Below are 22,186 nucleotides of genomic sequence, written 5' to 3'. Positions count from 1 at the left end.
TATATTTTCCAGTCCCTTGGACGCTAAACTAAGTCCAGATGGGCTTGTTTTGAAGTGAAATGGACACAGCAAAACTTTTTGAACGCTCACTTTCTAGCTTGTGGGCCGAAATATAGGCACACTTGACATTAAGACTGAAACAGTAGCCGAGACCACGTTACGCGCATCATGAATTTGATCAACTTCGGCTCCGATTCCAGCGACTTGGGGGATATGTTCCAGTCCCTTGGACTCTAAACTAACTCCTGATGGCCTTGGTTTGCATTGAAATGGGCACAGCACAATTTTTTTGAACGCAAACTTTCGAGATTCTAGGCCGAAATATAGCCCCACTTCACTTACGACTGAAAAAGTAGCCGAGACCGCCTTGCTCGCATCGTGAGGTTGAGAAACTTCGGGTCGATATTCCGGAACTTGGGGGATATTTTCCAGTCCCAGGAACTCTAAACTAACTCCTGATGGCCTTGGTTTGCAGTGAAATGGACAGAGCAAAACTTTTTGAACGCTCACCTTCGAGCTTTCTGGCCGAAATAAAGCCCCACTTTACTTTAAGACTTAAAGAGTAACAGAGACCACCTTACGCACATTGTGATTTTGACAAACTTCGGGTGGATCTCCCGGAACTTGGGCATCATTTTCCAGTCCCTTGGACGCTAAACTAAGTCCTGATGGCCTTGTTTTGCAGTGAAATGGACACAGCAAAACTTTTTGAACGCTCACTTTCGAGCTTGTGGGCCGAAATATAGCCACACTTTACTTTAAGACTCAAACAGTAGCCGAGACCGCATTTCGCGCATCGTGATTTTGATCAACTTCGGCTCGCTTTCCCGGAACGTGAGCAATATTTTCCAGTCCCGGGGATCAAACTAACTTTTGATAGCTTTGGTTTGCAGTGAAATGCACACAGCAAAACTTTTTGAACGCTCACTTTCGAGCGTCTGGACAGAAAGATAGCCCCACTTCACTTTAAGACTGAAAGGGTAGCCGAGACCGCTTTGGGAGCATCGTGATTTTGACCAACTTCAGCTCGATTTACCGGAACTTCGGGAAGATTTTGCAGTCCCAGGAACGCTAAACTAACTCGTGATGGCCTTGTTTTTCAGTCAAAGAACACAGCAAAACTTTTTGAACGCTTACTTTCGGGCTTCTCGCCCGAAATATAGCCCCACTTCACTTTAAGACAGAAAGAGTAGCCGAGACCACTTTAGGGGCATCGTGATTTTGACCAACCTGGGCTCAATTTCCCGGGCCTTGGGGCATATTTTCTCTTCCCGGGGACGCTAAACTAACTCCTGATGGCCTTGGTTTGCAGTGAAATGAACACAGCAAAACTTTTTGAACGCTCACTTTAGGGCTTGTGGCCCGAAATATAGCCCCACTTCACTTTAAAACTGAAAGAGTAGCCGAGACTACCTTACGCAAATCGTGATTTTGACCAACTTCGGCTCGATTTCCCGGAAGTTGGGGGATATTTTCCAGTGCCGGGGACTCTAAAGTAGCTCCCGATGGCTTTGGTTTGCAGTGAAATAAACACAGGGAAACTTTTTGAACGCTCACTTTCAAGCTCCTGGGCAGGAATAAAGCCTCACTTCACTTTAAGACTGAAACAGTAAGCGAGACCGCCTAACGCGCACCGTGATTTTGACCAACTTCGGCTAAATTTCCCTAAACTGGGGGGATATGTTCCAGTCCCGAAGACTCTTAAGTAACCCCTGACGGCCTTCGTTTGAATTGAAACGGATACAGCAAAACTTTTTGAAGCTCACTTTTGAGCTTTTGGGCCGAAATATAGCCCCACTTCACTTTAAGACTGAAAGACTAGCAAAGACCGTCTTGCGCGCATCGTGATTTTGACCAACGTCTTCTCGATTTTCCGGAACTTGGGAAATATATTGCAGTCCCGGGGACTCTAAGCTAACTCTTGATGGCCTTGGTTTGCAGTGAATTGGACACAGCCAATTTTTTGCAGCGCTCACTCTGGAGCTTCTGGGCCGAAATAGAGCCCCACTTCACTTTAAGACTGAAAGAGTAGCCGAGGCCGCCTTAGGCGCATCGTGATTTTGACCAACTTCGGCTTGAGTTGCCAGAACTTAAAAGATATTTTCCAGTCCCGGGGACTCTAAACTAACTCATGATGGCCTTGGTTTTCAGTGAAATTGAGAGAGGAAAACTTTTTGAACGCTGACTTTCGAGCTTCTGGAGCGAAATATAGCCCCAGTTCACTTTAAGACTGAAAGAGTAGGCGAGACCGCCTTACGCGCATCGTGATTTTGACAAAATTCGGCTGGATTTCCCCGAACTTGGGCGATATTTTCCAGTCCCAAGGAGTCTAAACTAACTCCTGATGGCCTTGGTTTTCAGTGAAATGAACACAGTAACACTTTTTCAACGCTTATTTTCGAGCTTCTGGGATGAAATATAGCCCCACTTTACTTTAAGACTGAAAGAGTAGGCGAGACCAGCCTTACGCGCATCGTGATTTTGAGCAACTTCCGCTCGATTTTCTAGAGTTTTGCCGATATTTTCAAGTCCCGGGGACTCTAAACTAACTCCTGATGGCCTTGGTTTGCAGTGAAATGGACGCAGGAAAACTTTTTGAACGCTCAGTTTCGAGCTTCTGGCCCGAAATACAACCGTACTTCACTTTAAGAATGAAATAGTAGCCGAGACCGCCTTACGAACATCGTGATTTTGAGCAAGTTCAGCTCGGTTTCCCGGAACTTGGGGAATATTTTCCAGTCCGGGGGACTTGAAACTAACTCCTGATGGCCTTGGTTTGTAGTTAAATGCACAAAGCGTAACTTTTTAAAGGGGCACTTTCGAGCTTTTGGGCCGAAATATAGCCCCAGTTTACTTTAAGACTGAAAGAGTAGCCGAGACCGTCTTAAGCGCATCGTGATTTTGACCAACTTCCGTTCGATTTCCCGGAACTTCGGGCATATATTCCAGTCCCGGGGACTGTAAACTAACTGCTGATGGCCTTGGTTTGCAGTGAAATGGACACAGCACATTTTTTTGAACGCTCACTTTCGAGCTTCTCGGCCGAAATATAGCCCTACTTCACTTTAAGACTGAAAGAGTAGCCGAGACCGCCTTACGCGAATCGTTATTTTGACGAACTTCGGGTCGATTTCCCGGAAGTTGGGGGATATTTTCCAGTTCCGCGGACTGTAAACTACTTCTTGAGGGCCTTGCTTTGCAGTGAAATGGGCACAGCATAACTTTTTGAACGCTCACTTTCGAGCTTCGGGGCCGAAATATACAGCCACGTCACCTTAAGACTAAAAGAGTAGCCGAGACTGCTTTACGCGCATCGTGATTTTCACAAACTTCGGCTCGATTTTTCCGGAACTTGGGGGATATTTTGATGTCCCGGACACTGTAAACAATCTGCTGATGTGGCTTGGTTTGCGGTGAAATGGACACAGCAAAACTTTTTGAACTTTCTTTTTCTAGCTTCTGGGCCGAAATATAGCCCCAGTTCACTTTAAGAATGAAAGAGTAGGCGAGACCGCCTTACGCGCATCGTGATTTTGACAAAATTCGGCTCGATTTCTCCGAACTTGGGCGATATTTTCCAGTCCCGAGGAGTCTAAACTAACTCCTGATGGCCTTGGTTTGCAGTGAAATGAACACAGCAAAACTTTTTGAACTTTCACTTTCTAGCTTCTGGGCAGAAATATAGCCTCAGTTCACTTTAAGAATGAAAGAGTAGCCGCGACCACCTTACGCGCATCGTGATTTTGACCAAATTCGGCTGGATTTCCCCGAACTTGGGCGATATTTTCCAGTCCCGAGAAGTCTAAACTAACTCCTGATGGCCTTGGTTTGCAGTTAAATGAACACAGTAACACTTTTTGAACGCTTATTTTCGAGCTTCTGGGATGAAATATAGCACCACTTCACTTTAAGACTGAAAGAGTAGGCGGGACCGCCTTACGCGCATCGTGATTTTGAGCAACTTCCGCTCGATTTTCTAGAATTTTGGCGATATTTTCAAGTCCCGGGGACTCTAAACTAACTCCTGATGGCCTTGGTTTCCAGTGAAAAGAACGTAGGAAAACTTTTTGAACGCTCAGTTTCGAGCTTCTGGGCCGAAATACAACCGTACTTCACTTTAAGACTGAAATAGTAGCCGAGACCGCCTTACGAGCATCGTGATTTTGAGCAAGTTCAGCTCGATTTCCCGGAACCTGGGGGATATTTTCCAGTCCGGGGGACTTTATACTAACTCCTGATGGCCTTGGTTTGCAGTTAAATGCACAAAGCGTAACTTTTTAAAGGGTCACCTTCGAGCTTCTGGGGCGAAATATAGCCCCAGTTTACTTTAAGACTAAAAGACTAGCCGAGACCGTCTTACGCGCATCGTGATTTTGACAAACTTCCGTTCGCTTTCCCGGAACTTCGGGGATATATTTCAGTCCCGGGGACTGTAAACTAACTGCTGATGGCCTTGGTTTCCAGTGAAATGGACACAGCACATTTTTTTGAACGCTCACTTTCGAGCTTGCTGGCCGAAATATAGCCCTACTTTTTTTAAGACTTAAAGAGTAGGCGGGAGCGCCTTACAAGCATTGTGATTTTGAGGATCTTCGGCTCGATCTGGCGAAACTTGGGAGATATTTTCCAGTCCCAAAGTCTCTAAACTCACTCCTGATTGTCTAAGATGTGAGTGAAATAGAGACAAAAATTTTTGAACTCTTACTTTCGAGCTTCTGGAGTTAAATCTAAGCCCACTTTACCTTCAGACTGAAACAGTAGCCGAGATCCCCTTAAGCGCATCGTGATTTTGAATAGCTTTGGGTGGATTTCCCGTAACTTGGCGGATATTTTCACTCCCTTGGACGCTAAACTAAGTCGTGATGGCCTTGTTTTGCAGTGAAATGGACACAGCAAAACTTTTTAAACAGTCAGTTTCGAGCTTCTGGGCCGAAATATTGCCCCACTTCACTTTAAGACTGAAAGAGTAGCCGAGACCGCCGTACGCGCGTCGTGATTTTGACCAACTTCGGTCAAATTTCCCGGAACTTGGGGGATATTTTCCAGTCCCGGGGACTCTAAACTGACCCCCGACGTCCTTGGTCTGCAGTAAAATGGACACAGCAAAACTTTTTGAGCGCTCACTTTTAAGCTTCTGGGCCGAAATATAGCTCCACCTCACTTTAAGAGTGAAAGAGTAGCCGAGACCGCCTTACAACCATCGTAATTTTGACCCACTTCGGCTCGATTTGCCAGAACTTGAGGGATATTTTCCAGTCCCGCGGATACTAAAGTAACTCCTGATGGCCTTGTTCTGGAGTGAAATGGACACAGCACAACTTTTTGAACGCTTATTTTCGAGCTTCTGGGCGGAAATATTGCCCCAGTTCACTTTAAGAATGAAAGAGTAACCGGGACCGCCTTACGCGCATCGTGATTTTGACCAACTTTGCCTCGATTTCCCGGGAAATGGGGGATATTTTCCGGTACCGGGGACTCTAAACTAACTCCTGATTGCCTTGGTTTGCAGTGAAATGGACACAGCACAACTTTTTGAACGCTCACTTTTTAGCTTCTGGGCCGAAGCATAGCCCTACTTCACTTTAAGACTGAAAGACTAGCCGAGACCGCCTTACGCGCATCGTGATTTTTGGCTACTTCGGCTCGATTTCCCGGAACTTGGGAGATAATTCCCAGTCCCGGGCACTCTCAACTAATTTCTGATGGGCTTGGTTTTCAGTGAAATGGACACAGCCAAAGTTTTTGAACGTTCACTTTCGAGCTTGTGGGCCGAAATATAGCCCCACTTCACTTTAAGACTGAAAGAGTAGCCGGGACCGCCTTACGCGCATGGTACTTTTGTCGAGCTTCGGCTTGATTTCCTGGGACTTGGGGGATATTTTCCAGTCCCGGAAGCTCTAAACTAACTCCTGAATGCCTTGGTTTTTAGTGAAATGGAGACAGGTAAAAGTGGCGCACGCTCGGTTTCCAGGTTGTAGGTCGAAATATAGCCCCACTTTATTTTAAGACTGAAAGTTTACACGAAACCGCCTTAAGCGCATCGAAATTTTTAGCCACTATGGCTCGATCTGCCAAAACTTGGGGGATATTTTACAGTCCCGGGGACTCTACCCTAACTCTTGGTGGCCTTAGTTTTCAGTAAAATGGTCACAGGTAACAGGAGCGCACGCTCGGTGTCGAGCTTCTAGGCCGAAATGTAGCCCCAGTTCATTTTAAGACTGAAAGAGTAAACGAAACTGCCGTACGCTTATCGTAATTTGAAGAAAGTATGGCTCAATTTGCGAAACTTGGAGGATAGCTTCCAGTCTCGAGGACTCTAAACTATCTCCTGATGGACTTAGTTCTTAGTGAAATGGACAGAGGTAAAAGGAGAGCACGCTCGGTGTCGAGCTTGTAGAACCGAAATATAGCCCCACTTCATTTTCGGAGTAAACGAGTAGCCGAGACCGCCTTACTTGCATCGTGATTTTGAGCATCTTTGGCTCGATTTGCCGGAATTCGGGGAATATTTTCCAGTCCCGAGGACTCTATGCTAACTCCTGATGAACTTAGTTTTCAGTGATATGTACACAGGCAAAAGGAGCGCACGCTCGGTGTTGAGCTTCTCGGCCGAAATATAGCCCCACTTCATTTTAAGACTGAAAGAGTAGCCGAGACCGCCTTACGCGCATCGTGATTTTATTAGAGTCCGCGGAAATGGAATATATCCCCCAAGTTCCGGGAAACCGACCCGAAGTTTGTCAAAATCACGATATGCGGAAGACGGTCTCGGCTACTCTGTCAGTCTTAAAGTAAAGTGGGGCTATATTTCGGTCCAGAAGCTCGAGAGTGAGTGTTCAAAAAGAGTAGCCGACCCGAAGTTGGTCAAAATCACGATTTGGACAAGACGATCTGGGCTACTCTTTCAGTCTTAAAATAAAGTGGGGCTATATTTCGGTCCAGAAGCTGGAGAGTGAGCGTTCAAAGAGTAGCCGAGACCACCTTACGCACATCGTGATTTTGACCAACTTCGGCACGATTTACCGGAACTTGGGGGATATTTTCCAGTCCCGAGGACTCTTAAGTAACCCCTGATGGCCTTCGTTTGCATTGAAATGGATACAGCAAAACTTTTTGAACGCTCACTTTTGAACTTCTGGGCCGAAATATAGCCCCACTTCACTTTAAGACTGAAAGAGTAGCCGAGACCGTCTTACGCGGATCGTGATTTTGACCAACGTCTTCTCGATTTTCCGGAACTTGGGAAATACATTCCACTCCCGGGGACTCTAAACTAACTCCTGATAGCCTTGGTTTGCAGTGAAATGGACACAGTAATTTTTTTGAGCTCTGAGCTTGTGGGCCGAAATAGAGCCCGACTTCACTTTAAGACTGAAGTAGTAGCCGACACCGCCTTAAGCGCACCGTGATTTTGACCAACTTCCGTTCGGTTTCCCCGAACTTGGGGGATATATTCCATTTCCGCGGGCTCGAAACTAACTCCTGATGGCCTTGGTTTTCAGTGAAATGGACAAAGGAAAGCTTTTTCAACACTCTCTTTGTAGCTTCTAGGCCGAAATAGAATCCCACTTCACTTTCAGACTGAAATAGTAGGCGAGACCGCCTCACGCGCATCGTGAGTTAGACCAAGTTCAGCTCGATTTCACGCAACTATTGGGATATTTTCCAGTCCGGGGGACTCTAAACTAACTCCGGATGGCCTTGGTTTGCACTGAAATGCGCACAGCATAACTTTTTGAACGCCCACTTTGGAGCTTCTGGGCCGAAATATAGCCCCACTTCACTTGAAGACTGAAAGAGTAGCCGAGATCGCCTTACGCGCATTGTGATTTTGACCATTTTCGGATCGATTTCTCGGAACTTGGGGGATATTTTCCAGTCCCGGGGACTCTAAACTCACTCCTCATCGCCTTGCTTTGCATTGAAATGAACAGAGCAAAACTTTTTGAACGCTCACTTTCGAGCTTGTGGGCCGAAATATAGCCACACTTTACTTTAAGACTGAAACAGTAGCCGAGACCGCATTTCGCGCATCGTAATTTTGATCAACTTCGGCTCGCTTTCCCGGAACTTGGCCAATATTTTCCAGTCCCGGGAACCCTAAACTAACTTTTGATAGCTTTGGTTTGCAGTGAAATGCACACAGGAAAACTTTTTCAACGCTCACGTTCGAGCTTCTGGACAGAAATATAGCCCGACTTTACTTAAAGACTGAAAGAGTAGCCGAAATCGCCTTACGTATATCGTAATTTTGACGAACTTCGAATGGATTTCCCGGAACTTGGGGTATATTTTCCAGTCCCTTGGACGCTAAACTAAGTCCTGATGGGCTTGTTTTAAAGTTAAATGGACACAGCAAAACTTTTTGAACGCTCACTGTCGGGCTTCTGGGCCGAAATATAGCCCCACTTCACTTTAAGACTGAAACAGTAGCCGAGACCGCATTTCAGGCATCGTGATTTTGATCAACCTCGGTTCCATTCCCCGGAACTTGGGCAATATTTTTCAGTCCTGGGGACTCTAAACTAACCCCTGATGGCCTTGGTTTGCAGTGAAATGGACACAGCAAAACTTTTTGAACGCTTACTTTCGGGCTTCTGGCCCGAAATATAGCCCCACTTCACTTTAAGACAGAAAGAGTAGCCGAGACCACTTTAGGGGCATCGTGATTTTGACGAACCTTGGCTAAACTTCCCGGACCTTGGGGCATATTTTCTTGTCCCGGGGACGCTAAACTAACTCCTGATGGCCTTGGTTTGCAGTGAAATGATCACACCAAAACTTTTTGAACGCTCACTTTCGGGCTTGTGGCCCGAAATATAGCCCCACTTCACTTTAAGACTGAAAGAGTAGCCGAGACTACCTGAAGCAAATCGTGATTTTGACCAACTTCGGCTCGATTTCCCGGAAGTTGGGGGATATTTTCTAGTCCCGGGGACTCTAAACTAGCTCCTGATGGCTTTGGTTTGCAGTGAAATAAACACAGGGAAACTTTTTGAACCCTCACTTTTGAGCCTCTGGGCCGAAATATAGCCCCACTTCACTTTAAGACTGAAAGACTAGCAAAGACCGTCTTGCGCGCATCGTGATTTTGACCAACGTCTTCTCGATTTTCCGGAACTTGGGAAATGTATTGCAGTCCCGGGGACTCTAAACTAACTCCTGACAGCCTTGGTTTGCAGTGAAATGGACACAGCCAATTTTTTGCAGCGCTCCCTTTGGAGCTTGTGGGCCGAAATAGAGCCCCACTTCACTTTAAGACTGAAAGAGTAGCCGAGGCCGCCTTAGGCGCATTGTGATTTTGACCAACTTCGGCTTGAGTTGCCACAACTTAAAAGATATTTTCCAGTCACGGGGACTCTAAACTAACTCATGATGGCCTTGGTTTTCAGTGAAATTGAGAGAGGAAAACTATTTGAACGCTGCCTTTCGAGCTTCTGGACCAAAATATAGCCCTACTTCCCTTTAAGACTGAAAGAGTAGCCGAGACCGCCTTACGCCAATCGTTATTTTGACCAACTTCGTCTCGATTTCGCGGAACTTGGGGGATATTTTCCAGTTCCGGGGACTGTAAACTACTTCCTGAGGGCCTTGCTTTGCAGTGAAATGGGCACAGCATAACTTTTTCAACGCTCACTTTCGAGCTTCTGGGCCGAAATATACAGCCACGTCACTTTAAGGCTAAAAGAGCAGCCGAGACTGCTTTACGCGCATCGTGATTTTCACAAACTTCGGCTCGATTTCCCGGAAATTGGGGGATATTTTGATGTCCCGGACACTGTAAACAATCTGCTGATGTGGCTTGGTTTGCGGTGAAATGGACACAGCAAAACTTTTTGAACTTTCACTTTCTAGCTTCTGGGCCGAAATATAGCCCCAGTTCACTTTAAGAATGAAAGAGTAGTCGAGAGCACCTTACGCCCATCGTGATTTTGACAAAATTCGGCTGGATTTCCCCGAACTTGGGCGATATTTTCCAGTCCCGAGCAGTCTAAACTAACTCCTGATGGCCTTGGTTTGCAGGGAAATGGGCACAGCATAACTTTTTGAACGCTCACTTTCGAGCTTCTTGGCCGAAATATACAGCCACGTCACTTTAAGACTAAAAGAGTAGCCGAGACTGCTTTACGCGCATCGTCATTTTCACAAACTTCGGCTCGATTTCCCGGAAATTGGGGGATATTTTGATGTCCCGGACACTGTAAACAATCTGCTGACGTGGCTTGGTTTGCGGTGAAATGGACACAGCAAAACTTTTTGAACTTTCACTTTCTAGCTTCTGGGCCGAAATATAGCCCCAGTTCACTTTAAGAATGAAAGAGTAGGCGAGACCGCCTTACGCGAATCGTGATTTTGACAAAATTCGGCTCGATTTCTCCGAACTTGGGCGATATTTTCCAGTCCCGAGGAGTCTAAACTAACTCCTGATGGCCTTGGTTTGCAGTGAAATGAACACAGCAAAACTTTTTGAACTTTCACTTTCTAGCTTCTGGGCCGAAATATAGCCCCAGTTCACTTTAAGAATGAAAGAGTAGCCGAGACCGCCTTACCTGCATCGTGATTTTGGACCTTTTTTGCTCGATTTCCCGGAAGTTTGCGAATAATTTAAAGTCCCGGGGACGCTAAACTAACTCCCGATGACCTTGGTATGCAGTTTAATGAACACAGCAAAACATTCTGAACGCTCACCTTCGAGCTTCAGGGCCGAAATATAGCCCTGCTTAAATTTAAGACTGAAAGAATAGCCGAGAGCCCGTTACGCGCATCGTAATTTTCATCAACTTCGACGCCATTTCCTGAAACTTGGAGAATATTTTCCAGTCCCGGGGACTCTAAACTAACTCCTGACGGCCTTGGTTTGCAGTGAAATGGACACAGCAAAGCTTTTTCAACGCTCACTTTCGAGCTTGTGGGCCTAAATATAGCCACACTTCACTTTAAGACTGAAACAGTAGCCGAGACCGCGTTACGCGCATCGTGATTTTGATCAACTTCTGCTCGCTTTCCTGGAACTTGGGGAATATTTTCCAGTCCCGGGGACTCTGAACGAACTCCTGATGGCCATGGTTTGCAGTGAAATTCACACAGCACAAGCTTTTGAACGTACACTTTCGAGCTTCTAGGCCGAAATATAGTCCCACATCACTTACGACTTAAAGAGAACCCACACCGGCGTGCGCGTATCGTGATTTTGACCAACTTCGGGTCGATATTCCGGAACTTGGGGGATTCTTTCAAGTCCCGGGGACTCTAAACTAACTCGTGCTGGTCTTGGCTTGGAGTGAAACGCAAACAGAAAAAGTTATTGAACGCATACTTTCGAGCTTCTGGACCGAAATAGAACCCCACTTCACTTGAAGACTGAAAGAGTAGTCGAGACCGGCTTACGTGCATCGTGATTTTGAGCAACTTCGGCTCGATTTGCCGGAACTAAGGGGATATATTCCAGTTCTGAGGACTCTAAACTAATTCCTGATGGCCTTGGTTTGCAGTAAAATGGACCCAGCAAAACCTTTTGAACGCTCAATTTCGAGCTTCTGGGCCAAAATATAGCTCCCCATTACTTTAACACTGAAAGAGTAGCCGAGATCGCCTTACGCGCATCGTGATTTTGACAAACTTCGGGTTGATTTCCCGGAACTTGGGGGATATTTTCCAGTCCCGGGGACTCTAAACTAACTCCTGCTTGTCTTGGTTTGCAGTGAAATGGACACAGCGAAAGTTTTTGAACACTCACTCTTGAGCTTCTGGGCCGAAATAGAGCCCCATTTTACTTTAAGACTGAAAGAGTAGGCGAGACCGTCTTGAGCAAATCGTGATTTTGACCAATTTCGCGTTTATTTCCCGAAACTTGGGGGATATATTCCAGTCAAAGGGACTCTAAAGTAACTCCTGATGGCCTTGGTTTTCAGTGAAATGGACAGAGCACAACTTTGGAGCTTCTGGGCAGAAATATAGCCCCACTTTACTTTAAGACTGAACGAGTAGATGAGACCGCCTTACGCGCATCGTAATTTTGACGAACTTCGAATGGATTTCCCGGAACTTGGGGTATATTTTCCAGTCCCTTGGACGCTAAACTAAGTCCTGATGGCCTTGTTTTGAAGTAAAATGGACACAACAAAACTTTTTGAACGCTCACTTTCTAGCTTGTGGGCCGAAATATAGCCACACTTCACTTTAGGACTGTCACAGTAGCCGAGACCACGTTACGCGCATCATGAATTTGATCAACTTCAGCTCGATTTCCCGGGACTTGGGGGATATTTTCCAGTCCCGAGGACTCTTCAGTAACCCCTGATGGCCTTCGTTTCCATTGAAATGGATACAGGAAAACTTTTTGAACGCTCACTTTTGAGCTTCTGGGCCGAAATATAGCCCCACTTCACTTTAAGACTGAAAGAGTAGCCGAGACCGTCTTACGCGCATCGTGATTTTGACCAACGTCTTCTCGATTTTCCGGAACTTGGGAAATACATTCCACTCCCGGGGACTCTAAACTAACTCCTGATAGCCTTGGTTTGCAGTGAAATAGACACTAATTTTTTTTGAGCTTTGAGCTTATGGGCCGAAATAGAGCCCCACTTCACTTTAAGACTGAAGGTATAGCCGACACCGCCTTAAGTGCACCGTAATTTTGACCAACTTCGGCTCGATTTGCCGGAACCTGCGGGATATTTTCCAGTCCCGGGGACTCTAAACTCACTCTTGATCGCCTTGCTTTGCATTGAAATGGACACAGCACAATGTTTTGAACCCACACTTTCGAGCTTGTGAGCCGAAATATAGCCACACTTTACTTTAAGACTGAAACAGTAGCGGAGACCGCCTTGCTCGCATCGTGAGTTTGACAAACTTCGGGTCGATATTCCGGAACTTGGGGGATATTTTCCAGTCCCAGGAACTCTAAACTAACTCCTGATTGCCTTGGTTTGCAGTGAAATGGACAGAGCAAAACTTTTTGAACGCTCACCTTGGAGCTTCCTGGCCGAAATAAAGCCCCACTTTACTTTAAGATTTAAAGAGTAACCAAGACCACCTTACGCGCATTCTGATTTTGACAAACTTCGGGTGGATCTCCCGGAACTTGGGCATCATTTTCCAGTCCCTTGGACGCTAAACTAAGTCCTGATGGCCTTGTTTTGCAGTGAAATGGACACAGCAAAACTTTTTGAACGCTCACTTTCGAGCTTGTGGGCCGAAATACAGCCACAGTTCACTTTAAGACTGAAACAGTAGCCGAGACCGCATTTCGCGCATCGTGATTTTGATCAACTTCGGCTCGCTTTCCCGGAACTTGGGCAATATTTTCCAGTCCCGGGGACCCTAAACTAACTTTTGATAGCCTTGGTTTGCAGTGAAATGCACAGAGCAAAACTTTTTGAACGCTCACTTTCGAGCTTCTGGACAGAAATATAGCGCCACTTCACTTTAAGACTGAAAGGGTAGCCGAGACCGTTTTGGGAGCATCGCGATTTTGACCAACTTCAGCTCGATTTACCGGAACTTGGGGAACATTTTTCAGTCTCAGGGACGCTAAACTAACTGGTGATGGCCTTGTTTTTCAGTCAAAGAACACAGCAAAACTTTTTGAATGCTCAGTTTCGAGCTTCTGGGCCGAAATACAACCGCACTTCACTTTAAGACTGAAATAGTAGCCGAGACCGCCTTACGAGCATCGTGATTTTGACCAAGTTCAGCTCGATTTGCCGGAACTTCGGGGATATATTCCAGTCTCGAGGACTCTAAACTAACTGCTGATGGCCTTGGTTTTCAGTGAAATGGACACAGCACACTTTTTTGAACGCTCACTTTCGAGCTTCTCGGCCGAAATAGAGCCCTACTTCACTTTAAGACTGAAGGAGTAGCCGAGACCGCCTTACGCGCATCGTAATTTTGAGCAACTTCGGCTCGATTTCCCGGAAGTTGGCGAATATTTTCAATTCCCGGGGAAGCTAAACTAATTTCCGCTGGCCTTAGTTTGCAGTTAAATGCACACAGCAAAACTTTTTGAACGCTCACTTTAGAGCTTTTGGGTCGAAATATAGCCCCACTTAACTTTAAGACTGAAATAGTAGCCGAGACCGCCTTACGCCCATCGTGATTTTGGGATACTTCGGCTCGATTTCCCGCTAATAGGGGGATATTTTCCAGTCCCGGGGACTCTAAACTAACTCCTGATGGCCTTGGTTTCCAGTGAAATGGACACAGGAACACTTTCTGAACGCGCACTTTCGAGCTTGCTGGCCGAAATATAGCCCTACTTCTTTTTAAGACTGAAAGAGTAGGCGGGAGCGCCTTACGCGCATTGTAATTTTGAGGATCTTCGGCTGGATCTGGCGAAAGTTGAGAGATATTTTCCAGTCCCAAAGTCTCTAAACTCACTCCTGATTGTCTAAGATGTGAGTGAAATAGAGACAAAAATTTTTGAACCCTTACTTTCGAGCTTCTGGAGTTAAATCTAAGCCCACTTTACCTTAAGACTGAAAGAGTACCCGAGACCCCCTTAAGCGCATCGTGATTTTGACTCACTTCGGGTGGATTTCCCGTAACTTGGGGGATATTTCCAGTCCCTCGGACGCTAAACTAAGTCGTGATGGACTTGTTTTCCAGTGAAATGGACACAGCAAAACTTTTTAAACACTCAGTTTCGAGCTTCTGGGCCGAAATATTGCCCCACTTCACTTTAAGACTGAAAGAGTGGCCGAGACTGCCGTACGCGCGTCGTGATTTTGACCAACTTCGGTTAAATTTACCGGAACTTGGGGGATATTTTCCAGTCCCGGGGACTCTAAACTCACCCCCGACGTCCTTGGTCTGCAGTAAAATGGACACAGCACAACTGTTTGAACGCTCACTTTCGAGCTTCTGGGTGGAAATATTGCTCCAGTTCACTTTAAGAATGAAAGAGTAACCGGGACCGCCTTACGCGCATCGTGATTTTGACCAACTTTGGCTCGATTTCCCGGGAAATGGAGGATATTTTCCGGTACCGGGGACTCTAAACTAACTCCTGATTGCCTTGGTTTGCAGTGAAATGGACACAGCACAACTTTTTGAACACTCACTTTTGACCTTCTGGCCCGAAGCATTGCTCTACTTCACTTTAAGACTGAAAGGCTAGCCGAGACCGCCTTACGCGCATCGTGATTTTGGGCTACTTCGGCTCGATTTCCCGGAACTTGGGAGATAATTCCCAGTCCCGGGCACTCTAAACTAATTCCTGATGGGCTTGGTTTTCAGTGAAATTGACACAGCCAAACTTTTTGAACGTTCACTTTCGAGCTTCTGGGCCGAAATATAGCCCCACTTCACTTTAAGACTGAAAGAGTAGCCGGGACCGCCTTACGCGCATGGTAATTTTGTCGAGCTTCGGCTTGATTTCCTGGGACTTGGGGGTTATTTTCCAGTCCCGGAAGCTCTAAACTAACTCCTGACTGCCTTGGTTTTTAGTGAAATGGAGACAGGTAAAAGGGGCGCACGCTCGGTTTCCAGGTTGTAGGCCGAAATATAGCCTCACTTTATTTTAAGACTGAAAGTGTACACGAAACCGCCTTAAGCGCATCGAAATTTTTAGCCGCTATCGCTCGATCTGCCAAAACTTGGGGGATATTTTCCAGTCCCGGAGACTCTATCCTAACTCTTGGTGGCCTTAGTTTTCAGTAAAATGGTCACAGGTAACAGGAGCGCACGCTCGGTGTCGAGCTTCTAGGCCGAAATGTAGCCCCAGTTCATTTTAAGACTCGAAGAGTAAACGAAACTGCCGTACGCTTATCGTAATTTGAAGAAAGTATGGCTCAATTTGCCGAAACTTGGAGGATAGCTTCCAGTCTCGAGGATTCTAAACTATCTCCTAATGGACTTAGTTCTTAGTGAAATGGACACAGGTAAAAGGAGAGCACGCTCGGTGTCGAGCTTGTAGAACCGAAATATAGCCCCACTTCATTTTCGGAGTAACCGAGTAGCCGAGACCGCCTTACGCGCATCGTGATTTTGAGCAACTTTGGCTCGATCTGCCAGAATTTGGGAAATATTTTCCAGTCCCGAGGACTCTAAACTAACTCCTGATGGCCTAAGATGTCAGTGAAATGGACACAGGTAAGATTAGCGCACGCCCGGTATCGAGCTTCTAGGTCGAAATAAAGCCCCCCTTAATTTTAAGGCTGAAAGAGTAGCCGAGACCGCCTTACGCGCATCGTAATTTTGGGCCACTTTTGCTCGATTTCCCGGAAGTTGGCGAATAATTTAAAGTCCCGGGGACGCTAAACTAACGGCCGATGACGTTGGTTTCCAATTTAATGAAGACAGCAAAACATTCTGAACGCTCACCTTCGAGCTTCAGTGCCGAAATATAGCCCTACTTAAATTTAAGACTGAAAGAATAGCCGAGTGCCCGTTACGCGCATCGTAATTTTCATCAACTTCGGCGCCATTTCCTGGAACTTGGAGAATATTTTCCAGTCCCGGGGACTCTAAACTCACTCCTGCCGGCCTTGGTTTGCAGTGAAATGGACACAGCAAAACTTTTTCAACGCTCACTTTCGAGCTTGTGGGCCTAAATATAGCCACACTTTACTTTAAGACTGAAACAGTAGCCGAGACCGCGTTACGCGCATCGTGATTTTGATCAACTTTTGCTCGCTTTCCTGGAACTTGGGGAATATTTTCCAGTTCCGGGGACTCTAAACTAACTCCTGATGGCCATGGTTTGCAGTGAAATTCCCACAGCACAAGTTTTTGAACGAACACTTTCAAGCTTCTAGGCCGAAATATAGTCCCACATAATTTACGACTTAAAGAGTAGCCGAGACCGGCGTGCGCGCATCGTGATTTTGACCAACTTCGGGTCGATATTCCGGAACTTGGGGGATATTTTCTAGTCCCAGGGACTCTAAACTAACTCTTGATGGCCTTGGTTTGAAGTGAAATGGAGACAGCCAAACTTTTTGAACGCTCACCTTCAAGCTTCTGGGCCGAAATATAGCCCACTTTACTTGAATACTGAAAAAGTTGCAGAGACCGCCTTACGCGCATCGTGATTTTGACAAACTTCGAGTGGATTTCCCGGAACTTGGGGGATATTTTCCAGTCCCTTGGACGCTAAACTAGGTGCCGATGGCCTTGTTTTGCAGTGAAATGAACACAGCAAAGCTTTTTGAACGCTCACTTTCGAGGTTGTGGGCCGAAATATAGCCATACTTCACTTTAAGACTAAAACAGTAGCCGAGACCACGTCTCGCGCATCGTGATTTTGATCAACTTCGGCTCGATTTCGCGGAACTTGCGAAATATTTTCCACTCCCGGGGTTTCTAAACTAACTCCTGCTGGTCTTGGTTTGCAGTGAAACGGAAAGAGAAAAAGATTTTGAACGCATACTTTCGAGCTTCTCGACCTAAATAGAACCCCACTTCACTTGAAGACTGAAAGAGTAGCCGAGACCGCCTTACGTGCATCGTGATTTTTAGCAACTTCTTCTCGATTTTCCGGAACTTGGGAAATACATTCCACTCCCGGGGACTCTAAACTAACTCTTGAAAGCCTTGGTTTGCAGTGAAATAGACACAGTACCTTTTTTTGAGCTTTGAGCTTGTGGGCCGAAATAGAGCCCCACCTCACTTTAAGACTGAAGGAGTAGCCGACACCGCCTTAAGCGCACCGTGATTTTGACCAACTTCGGCTCGATTTGCCGGAAGTTGGGGCATATTTTTCAGTCCCGGGGACTCTAAACTAACTCCTGATTGTCTTGGTTTTCAGTGAAATGGACACAGCGAAACTTTTTGAACGCTCACTCTCGAGCTTCTGGACCGAAATATAGCCCCACTTTACTTTAAGACTGAAAGAGTAGCCGAGACCGTCTTGCGCAAATCGTGATTTTGACCAACTTCGGGTCGTTTTCCCGGAACTTGGGGGATATATTCCATTTCCGCGGGCTCTAAATTAACTCCTGATGGCCTTGGTTTTCAGTGAAATGGACAAAGGAAAGCTTTTTGAACACTCTCTTTGCAGCTTCTAGGCCGAAATAGAATCCCACTTCACTTTCAGACTGAAATAGTAGCCGAGACCGCCTCACGCGCATCGTGAGTTAGACCAAGTTCAGCTCGATTTCACGCAACTTTTGGGATATTTTCCAGTCCGGGGGACTCTAAACTAACTCCGGATTGCCTTGGTTTGCACTGAAATGCGCACAGCATAAATTTTTGAACGCCCACTTTGGAGCTTCTGGGCCGAAATATAGCCCCACTTCACTTTAAGACTGAAAGAGTAGCCGAGATCGCCTTACGCGCATCGTGATTTTGACCATTTTCGGATCGATTTCTTGGAACTTGGGGGATATTTTCCAGTCCTGGGGACTCTAAACTCACTCCTCATCGCCTTGCTTTGCATTGAAATGGACAGAGCAAAACTTTTTGAACGCTCACTTTCGAGCTTGTGGGCCGAAATATAGCCACACTTTACTTTAAGACTGAAACAGTAGCCGAGACCGCATTTCGCGCATCGTGATTTTGATCAACTTCGGCTCGCTTTCCCGGAACTTGGGCAATATTTTCCAGTCCCGGGTACCCTAAACTAACTTTTCATAGCTTTGGTTTGCAGTGAAATGCAGACAGGAAAACCTTTTCAACGCTCACTTTCGAGCTTCTGGACAGAAATATAGCCCGACTTTACTTTAAGACTGAAAGAGTATCCGAAACCGCCTTACGTATATCGTAATTTTGACGAACTTCGAATGGATTTCCCGGAACTTGGGGTATATTTTCCAGTCCCTTGGACGCTAAACTAAGTCCACATGGGCTTGTTTTGAAGTGAAATAGACACAGCAAAACTTTTTGAACGCTCACTTTCTAGCTTGTGGGCCGAAATATAGGCACACTTGACTTTAAGACTGAAACAGTAGCCGAGACCACGTTACGCGTACCATGAATTTGATCAACTTCGACTTCAATTCCCGGGACTTGGGGGATATTTTCCAGTCCCGGGGACTCTAAACTAACTCCTGATGGCCTTGCTTTGCATTGAAATGGACACAGCACAATTTTTTGAACGCACACTTTCGAGATTCTGGGCCGAAATATAGCCCCACTTCACTTACGACTGAAAGAGTAGCCGAGACCGCCTTCCTCGCATCGTGAGTTTGACAAACTTCGGGTCGATATTCCAGAACTTGGGGGATATTTTCCAGTCCCAGGAACTCTAAACTAACTCCTGATGGCCTTGTTTTGCAGTGAAATGGACAGAGCAAAACTTTTTGAACGCTCACCTTCGAGCTTCCTGGCCGAAATAAAGCCCCACTTTACTTTAAGACTTAAAGAGTAGCCGAGACCGCCGTACGCGCGTCGTGATTTTGACCAACTTCGGTTAAATTTCCCGGAACTTGGGGGATATTTTCTAGTCATGGGGACTCTAAACTGACCCCCGACGTCCTTGGTCTGCAGTAAAATGGACACAGCAAAACTTTTTCAACGCTCACTTTTGAGCTTCTGGGCCGAAACATAGCTCCACTTCACTTTAAGAGTGAAAGAGTAGCCGAGACCGCCTCACGCCCATCGTAATTTTGACCAACTTCGGCTCGATTTCCCGGAACTTGGGGGATATTTTCCAGTCCCGCGGATTCTAAAGTGACTCGTGATGGCCTTGATCTGGAGTGAAATGGACACAGCACAACTCTTTGAACGCTCACTTTCGAGCTTCTGGGCGGAAATATTGCCCCAGTTCACTTTAAGAATGAAAGAGTAACTGGCACCGCCTTACGCGCATCGTGATTTTGACAAACTTTGGCTCGATTTCCCGGGAAATGGGGGATATTTTCCGATACCGAGGACTCTAAACTAACTCCTGATTGCCTTGGTTTGCAGTGAAATGGACACAGCACAACTTTTTTAACGCTCACTTTTGAGCTTCTGGGCCGAAGCATAGCCCTACTTCACTTTAAGACTGAAAGACTAGCCGAGACCGCGTTACGCGCATCGTGATTTTTTGCTACTTTGGCTCGATTTCCCGGAATTTGGGAGATAATTCCCAGTCCCGGGCACTCTAAACTAATTCCTGATGGGCTTGGTTTTTAGTGAAATGGACATAGCCAAACTTTTTGAACGTTCACTTTCGAGCTTCTGGGCCGAAATATAGCCCCACTTCACTTTAAGACTTAAAGAGTAGCCGGGACCGCCTTATGCGCATGGTAATTTTGTCGAACGTCGGCTTGATTTCCTGGGACTTGGGGGATATTTTTCAGTCCCGGAAGCTCTAAACTAACTCCTGAATGCCTTAGTTTTTAGTGAAATGGAGACAGGTAAAAGGGGCGCACGCTCGGTTTCCAGGTTGTAGGCCGAAATATAGCCTCACGTTATTTTAAGACTAAAAGTGTACACGAAACCGCCTTAAAAGCATCGCAATTTTTAGCCACTATGGCTCGATCTCCCAAAACTTGGGGGGTATTTTCCAGTCCCGGGGACTCTACCCTAACTCTTGGTGGCCTTAGTTTTCAGTAAAATGGTCACAGGTAACAGGAGCGCACGCTCGGTGTCGAGCTTCTAGGCCGAAATGTAGCCCCAGTTCATTTTAAGACTCAAAGAGTAAACGAAACTGCCGTACGCTTATCGTAATTTGAAGAAAGTATGGCTCAATTTGCCGAAACTTGGAGGATAGCTTCCAGTCTCGAGGACTCTATGCTAACTCATGATGAACTTAGTTTTCAGTGATATGGACACAGGCAAAAGGAGCGCACGCTCGGTGTTGAGCTTCTCGGCCGAAATATAGCCCCACTTCATTTTAAGATGGAAAGAATAGTCGAGACCGCCTTACGCGCAACGTGATTTTGAGCAACTTTGACTCGATCTGCCAGAATTTGGGAAATATTTTCCAGTCCCAACGACTCTAAACTAACTCCTGATGGCCTAAGATGTCAGTGAAATGGACACAGGTAAAATTAGCGCACGCCCGGTCTCGAGCTTCAAGGTCGAAATATAGCCCCCCTTAATTTTAAGACTGAAAGAGTAGCCGAGACCGCCTTACGCGCATCGTGATTTCGGGCCACTTTTGCTCGATTTCCCGGAAGTTGGCGAATAATTTAAAGTCCCGGGGACGCTAAACTAACTCCCGATGACCTTGGTATGCAGTTTAATGAACACAGCAAAACATTCTGAACGCTCACCTTCGATCTTCAGGGCCGAAATATACCCTTACTTTAATTTAAGACTGAAAGAATAGCCGAGAGCCCGTTACAGGATTCGTAATTTTCATCAACTTCGACGCCATTTCCTGGAACTTGGAGAATATTTTCCAGTCCCGGGTACTCTAAACTAACTCCTGACAGCCTTGGTTTGCAGTGAAATCGACACAGCAAAACTTTTTGAACGCTCACTTTCGAGCTTGTGGGCCTAAATATAGCAACACTTCACTTTAAGACTGAAACAGTAGCCGAGACCGCGTTACGCGCATCATAATTTTCATCAACTTCGGCGCCATTTCCTGGAACTTGGAGGATATTTTCCAGTCCCGGGGACTCTAAACTAACTCCTGATGGCCTTGGTTTGCAGTGAAATGGACACAGCAAAACTTTTTCAACGCTCACTTTCGAGCTTGTGGGCCTAAATATAGCCACACTTCACTTTAAGACTGAAACAGTAGCCGAGACCGCGTTACGCGAATCATGATTTTGATCAACTTCTGCTCGCTTTCCTGGAACTTGGGAAATATTTTCCAGTCCCGGGGACTCTGAACTAACTCCTGATGGCCATGGTCTCCAGTGAAATTCACACAGCACAAGTTTTTGAACGAACACTTTCCAGCTTCTAGGCCGAAATATAGTCCCACGTCACTTACGACTTAAAGAGTAGCCGAGACCGGCGAGCGCGCATCGTGATTTTGACCAACTTCGGGTCGATATTCCGGAACTTGGGGGATATTTTCCAGTCCCGGGGACTCTAAACTAACTCTTGATCGACTTGGTTTGCAGTGAAACGGACACAGCAAAACTTTTTGAACGGATACTTTCGAGCTTCTGGACCGAAATAGAACCCGACTTCACTTGAAGACTGAGAGAGTAGCCGAGACCGCCTTACGCGCATCGTGATTTTGACAAACTTCGGGTGGATTTCCCGGAACTTGGGGGATATTTTCCAGTCCCTTGAACGCTAAACTAGGTGCCGATAGCCTTGTTTTACAGTGAAATGGACACAGCAAAGCTTT

Source organism: Orbicella franksi, chromosome 2 (assembly GCF_964199315.1).
Source record: "Orbicella franksi chromosome 2, jaOrbFran1.1, whole genome shotgun sequence".
NCBI classification, from domain to species: Eukaryota; Metazoa; Cnidaria; class Anthozoa; order Scleractinia; family Merulinidae; genus Orbicella; species Orbicella franksi.
The sequence above is the reverse complement of the archived record's forward strand: the minus strand, read 5'-3'. Positions refer to the sequence as shown.